Below are 6,642 nucleotides of genomic sequence, written 5' to 3' on the forward strand. Positions count from 1 at the left end.
CAGCCAGGAGGCAAAAAACAAAAGCAATTATAATGTCACTGTGTGGCTTTGTCCGTCGTGTGCGTGGGAGAATGACGCGTTACGGACAGCACCGGCCCAATAGAGTTGAATAGATTATACCAAGAGAGACTGGAGGAGCAGGTGGTCCCTTACATAATACATTTATTTATGAATGAGCGCTAAAAAAAATGCATCTCTAGCTAGCTGTACCAAAATTAAACACCTTTTTGTGCTTTACATCGGCCAGTTATCTTAATGGTTCATTTTTTGCAAAACTGTCATATTTAGACGCTGAGACTCCCCTATGTTTCATCAGTCAGCAATACTCGTCCGGAGTCTATAAGCGCCTCAGCGCGGCATAATATATACAGATAAAACATTTATTATCATTTCACACTGGAACATGTCTGTTACATTTTCAGCTGTGCGTCCGAGGGGGAAAGGAGAGATCACACAACAAACCATACAGAGGGTAGGCTGCTTTGTTTGACTGTATTTGATTGTGAATGCTGCGCGAGCTTCACTCCTCAACAAACATACGCACACACTGACGGATACATATCCTAACACTGGCGCGTGTGCATACAGGTTATTACGACTCTGATAATACACGTTTAGTGCTTATGTACCCTAATCCAATCTGAGCGTGCTGTTATGCTGTTGTGGCATTAAATGTATTTGACAAGAATTAATGATTGGACATACAATTAATGCTTTGATACTACCACTACTTAAACACACACAATACCACATTATTAGTAGCTAATTGTTCAAGTTCACATGAGAAAGGTGTTTTGTGAGATGTTAAGTACAGTAAACACGAGTGATTATTTGCGCTTGGTTGACGGGAGTCCATTAGAATATCAATTACAGAGCCATTATTATCATAGAGTGATGGCCTGTCTATAGTGAATCAGTTAATGCCAGTAATATTATATTTAATATAACTGCAAATAATATCAGTCGAAGCACAAAGGGTGATGTCAGTAAAAGTAAAATCAAAGTAATATCGATTGGTTTAGTAGTGCCTGTTCTTTCTGTATCAGGTCATTTATCTTTGTAAAGTGCACTTACTATCCATAGATTTACCCCTTAATATCAATTTGCTGTTATTTTACTATTATTGTGTAATCGTAGTAGCAGTTATATCATGGACCTTCTTTGCCTGTTTGTTCTTGCATAGATGCTGGATGAAAATCATCATCTGATACAGTGCATTATGGACTATCAGAGCAAAGGAAAAACATCTGAATGTACACAGTATGTATTTGTCCTATATGTTCAAGACAGATGATCTTTGAAAATGTCATACATTTGCCTAATTCTTTAATGAGCACTGAAATGTTTTAAAGTTAAAACTGCAATAATTTTTGCTAATTAAAAACAGTTTACAGTTAAAGAAATGAGCAGTGAATTTGAGAATATCACTATCACTCAGAAGAGATGGAGTCCAGACAGAAAAGGCTGTTGTATTGTGTGTGGAGCGCCGCTCACCGGCACCACTGTGTTGAGATCTCACGACTGGCTGTGAAGAAACTGACTACTGCTATTACTATGTTTGCTATATATACTGTACTGTATATAGTGCTTTCAAGCACTGCTTTCCGTGTTTTACAAAGCACAAACATTAAGTAGATGGACAAAACAAGCACACCAAACAATATAACAGCAAATACAACTTGAATGTTACACATGTTGAAATGGAATGATTCACTGATTCAGATTTAATGAGCATGCAACCAACATCACTGCAGCAGCAGTCAGTAAACAAACCATATGTGTCCTGAAAGAGTCCAAACCATTGTTCTTCAGAGAAGAATAAGAGTCCGATAATTGTAAGCAACAACTTAATGAGTTTACCTTTAAAGTATTTGAAAAAAGACCAGGTTTTCAAAAATATCCAGGTTCACTATTTTATTTGTCATGATATAAGATGGATTACATATAGGGGAAGTGATCCTATTAAGCACACCTTAAATTATTGGTTCACCAGAAGAAGAAAGAAAAAACAGAATTTTAAATCATCATTTACTCACACTGGGTTTGTTCTAATGCCATATGCCCTTCTTTCTTTCTTTGACCACAAAAGGAGAATAAAAAAAATGTCCCGTAATGTAATGGCAGTGGATAGCGATCAGCATCAAGCTTTTAAAAAAAGACACGAGTATCACAGAATGGTCCCATGCAGCACATATCGTATATTCCAAGTATTCTGGGTTATATGATAGGGTTTAGTGAAAAATAAACCAAAATTGAATGTATTATTTAAAGAAAAGCTTGGCCTTGGCCTTTGGTCTCTGCACACGGCTGCAGATTAATGAGCCTCTATTAGCGCAGCAGTTTACTCCGAGAAAAAGCAAACAAGTTGTGAGAAATCAAGATGAATAAAAACAACACAAAATACAATCCATGTACTTTCATAGATATTTGTAGAGAAATGTAGATATTCAACTTTATTATTTACATTCTATTATTGCTGGGTATTGTATTTCATGTTGCATTTTTATTCATCTTGATTTCTAACAACTTGTGTGCTTTTTCTGGGTGAGTAGGAGTGAACTGCTGCATTAATCGAGTTTCATGAAGGTGCAGTCATGCACAGAAGACCGACGGCCAAGGTTAGGACTTTCATTAAATAAATAATTTTGTTAAACTAAATTTCGGTTTGTTTTTCACCAAACCCTCTCATACACTCCCAGAACAATTGGAATATATGACCAACATGTCATGGGACAATTCTGTGATACTTTACCGTCTTTTTTAAAAAGCATTTCATGTTCTGAAAAAAAAAAAGGAAAAAAACAACACCAGAAGGGCATACAGCAATGGAACAACAACAGGGTGAGTAAGTAATGAGTGACTTTTTATTTTTGGGTGAGCTATACCCTACATATTAACTCCTTACATGTAGATGTGTGAATAATATAGTGGCTAAAAGATATAGGTATGTATGTAGTAGTTAAGGCCACCTGCAGTCCAAATTAGCCCACTACACCTTTTTATGTAATCACTTCAAATTAGTTTGTAACGTTCATCTGGATGTTTCTTTAGTTTTAACATGGACCCTCTATAGTCTACACGTATATATCTAATTGTAACATTCTTAATCCTGCTCAGGTTCTTCCTATCAATTATTATTTGTATTTCTTGTGAGACTTTTCTTACTTTTAAAACTTACAACTCACAATACTTCATAGTCACAAATTAAAAGCATGTGTTTTGAGCACAATTAATTAATTTACTGTTTTTTATATGAGGTTTGGGGTGTTTTAAGCATATTTGCAATAGTATACAATAGAGCATAGGTGTTATTTGGGGGCCAACACCTTTTTTTATAAAAGCTGATTTTTTGAAAAATCCCCCGCCACTTTTTGAAAGCCATAAAAAAAGCCATAAAAAAAATTAAAAAAACTTGTTGAAGGCTTACAAGTTACAATGCAAAGAAAAGGCATCCCCAGTCAGTCGTTCTGAACTTCAGCCTTACACATAATGAGATAGGCCTGATCTATAAACACTGCCGTGCATGTATCAGGATTTATAAATGATAAACATCATAATTGTATGTGCAGTGCCGCTCACTCTGGGCCATATGCACTCTTTTACTGTGTGATGGAAGAGATGAAGTAAACGGTGCTTTCCATTTACACATTTAAATATTCCACTCTCATGAACTGAGCAAATGACATGAAGTCATGATACAGAAGTTCCAACAATGATAAGAATTTAAGGTATAAACAGAAATATATAATGGATGCGCTGCTTTTGAAATACTTTTCCCATGACATGCTTTTTAAGTGTTAATGACAGCAGGGGTTACCTGGCTCTAAAAATTCTTCTTTATATTATGTTTTGTATTGCAGAAATCACAGTCTAAGCACTAAGAAAATATATGTACGTTTATTATTGAATATTAGATAAATTATGTACTGTACAACCACTGCCGCAAATGACCATTAAATGTGCTAGTATTCAAAGACCTATGCACCTGTCTGCACTTACCCTGACGCTCAAGTCTGATTATGTCCTAATAATTAGTACAAATTAAGCTCATATGTTTCTTGCTTCTAGCTACATTCAGTGTGCAATGTATCTGGTTAGCATGGTAACTTATTGCGCTCACTGCTGCTCATGAAACTACTTTAAGTATTATGTATTGAGTTTCAATCATTTTAGGTTTTATCATGGATATTTAAAGTATTACAATCGCCACCACCGCTTCTCAAGACAAAATTATGACAATGCAATAGAGCCATTCCTTATATAGATGATGAAATTAGAAAAAGGCAGATCAAAAAAGCTAAATTCACTTTCCTTGCTCTCCACACCACTGATTTCTTCTGTTATTTTGCTAGTTCTATTTGTGTAAACAGCCTTCACCACAAGACAGAATATTTGCACTTAGTGAAAACAAACACTCCGAAAATGTAATGCATTTGTGGATTGATTAGATTATGGTCTTCTATGACAGTGCCCCTGTTATGGATTTTTGAAAATTACTTTTCATGTAATGTAGCTGTATGTGAATGTAAACAATCTGCAAAGTTGTAAAGCTGAGAGAGCATCATAAAAAAAGTTATTGACCCTCAAAAGAAAGAGTCGACTCTGAATCGCTTAAACGAGTAATTTAAAACTCGAATCCCATTTCCATGAAGTTCACAAGTTACCACATTTGTATAATGCCCACCTACGTTCTGTTTGGACATTCCGTGGAAACACCTCTCAAACCATAGGCGTAGTTTGCAGGTGTCCCCACCACTTTTTGCCAAAGTCTGTCCCCAAAACTTATTATAAAGCCGTAAAAAAAATGTAGCACGCAGAAGGCTTATAACGCAAAGTAAAAGCATCTCCAATCCGTCTCCAGTCGTTCTTCATAATTTAATTAATTCATGTAACAAAAAATATGTTTGCGCCTGATCTATAAACCTTGTGAGGCACATATCAGGATTTATACACAGCAGGCTAAATGGCGTAATTATTTGCGCATCTCTGCACACACTCTTTTACTGTATGATGATAGCGATGAAGTAAGCTTTATATTTAAACATTTACATTAAATATTAAGCACACAAATTACATAACATAATTATTGAGAAGTTAAATTTTTAGAAGATAATAATCACCCACTTGGAACAGACATACTGTATTAATAACAGCGGGGCAGGTCCGGTTCCAGAATCAAATCACTGAGGGTGCTTCTGAAAATACTGAGGGTGCTCTAACCTTAATGCACGTCTATTTTGGTCTATTTTTTGTCCCATCCATTGCTATGGTGCAAAGAGCGCTCCCTTTAGGCCAGGGGTGCCCAAACTCGGTCCTGGAGGGCCGGTGTCCTGCAGAGTTTAGCTCCAACCCCAATTAAACACACCTGAACCAGCTAATCAAGCTCTTACTAGGCATAGAAACTTACCAGTCAGGTGTGTTGAGGCAAGTTGAAGCTAAACTCTGCAGGACACCCGCCCTCCAGGACCAAGTTTGGGCACCCCTGCTTTAGGCTATAATTATTAACAAGCTAATCTTAGCTTAATGCGATCTCACAAAGTTCTGTTAAAGGGGTGGTTGACTGTTTTTTTCTAGGCTTGACTGTGTTTATTGGGGTGCAGTCTAACATGTGTTAATGCTTCGTTTTTAAAAAACGCATTATTTTTCACACAATTTACCTTTATTCTACACCGCTTTGACCCTTCACCGATACACGCTCTGATGATTTCCTGGTGTTATGAAGCCCCTCCCTCAGAAATACGTGATGGGCTCAGATTAGTTAGCTGGCCCAGTGTGTTGTGATTGGCTAAACCGCCGTGTGCAGTTCAGAAATGTCACGCCCCTCACCTCAGAATGTGCTCCGGTTGTATTGTAAACAATGGTGGCGTCAATATTGCTTATCAGTTTGAGCCCGATTAAAATAGGGTGACCATACGTGCCATTTTCCCAGGACGCGTCCTGGCCAGGATTTCTATATTGCCTAAAATATCTAGGTTTTGGCTTTGTTTGCGTGTGCAGACCGATCGGTGTTTGACATCAAAGTACCATACAGACGGTTCCTAATGCTTTCAAAATGCTCTTGAGGTATTTTGATGTCAAACACCGATCGGTCTGCACACGCAAACAAAGCCAAAACCTAGATATTTTAGGCAATATAGAAATCCTGGCCAGGACGCGTCCTGGGAAAATGGCACGTATGGTCACCCTAGATTAAAACCCAGAGAATATTAGTGAAGAGGATTGCGCAGAACCTGTGCAAGCATGGCTCTTACAGGACGCTTCAGAATGGTATGTTTTTTTGGTTGTTGTTGTCTCATACTTTTAGATACGCTGTTATTTGTAAATGCTACTGCTTATGTAAGCTTTTAATAAAATATATAAGCTTTTTTATCCTGATTAAAGCTGGTAATATAGCAGAATACATGATTGCATTGTAGCATTTTTGTAAAGTAATTGTTTACTTTGTAACAAGAAGTGTTTGCCAGCAAGTATTGCTCACTACCACGGCAACCGCGTGCGTGTCCATGTTTAATGCTTCTCGTAGCTATGTGAAAAATATCTCTCTGTCTATACACATAGGGCCTCATTTACAAAACGAACGTAAGACAGAAAATTGGGCGTATGGTCGTTTCAACGCAAAACTTGGAATTTATCAATATGGAC

The 6,642-nt window shown here is 37.1% G+C and overlaps 1 long non-coding RNA gene across 1 annotated transcript in view; it reads left to right on the forward strand.

Moving 5' to 3' along the window:
- The first annotated feature begins 246 nt into the window (after positions 1-246).
- The window catches only part of LOC107748999 (uncharacterized), a 28,362-nt gene continuing 21,966 nt past the window's right edge, over positions 247-6,642 (forward strand). Inside the window, exons 1-2 of the long non-coding RNA XR_001640980.1 lie at positions 247-472; positions 1,184-1,260. This is a non-coding gene — a long non-coding RNA (uncharacterized LOC107748999). The remainder of the gene's footprint in view (positions 473-1,183; positions 1,261-6,642) is intronic.

Source organism: Sinocyclocheilus rhinocerous, unplaced genomic scaffold (assembly GCF_001515625.1).
Source record: "Sinocyclocheilus rhinocerous isolate Xijiao unplaced genomic scaffold, SAMN03320098_v1.1 scaffold2365, whole genome shotgun sequence".
Lineage (NCBI taxonomy): Eukaryota > Metazoa > Chordata > Actinopteri > Cypriniformes > Cyprinidae > Sinocyclocheilus > Sinocyclocheilus rhinocerous.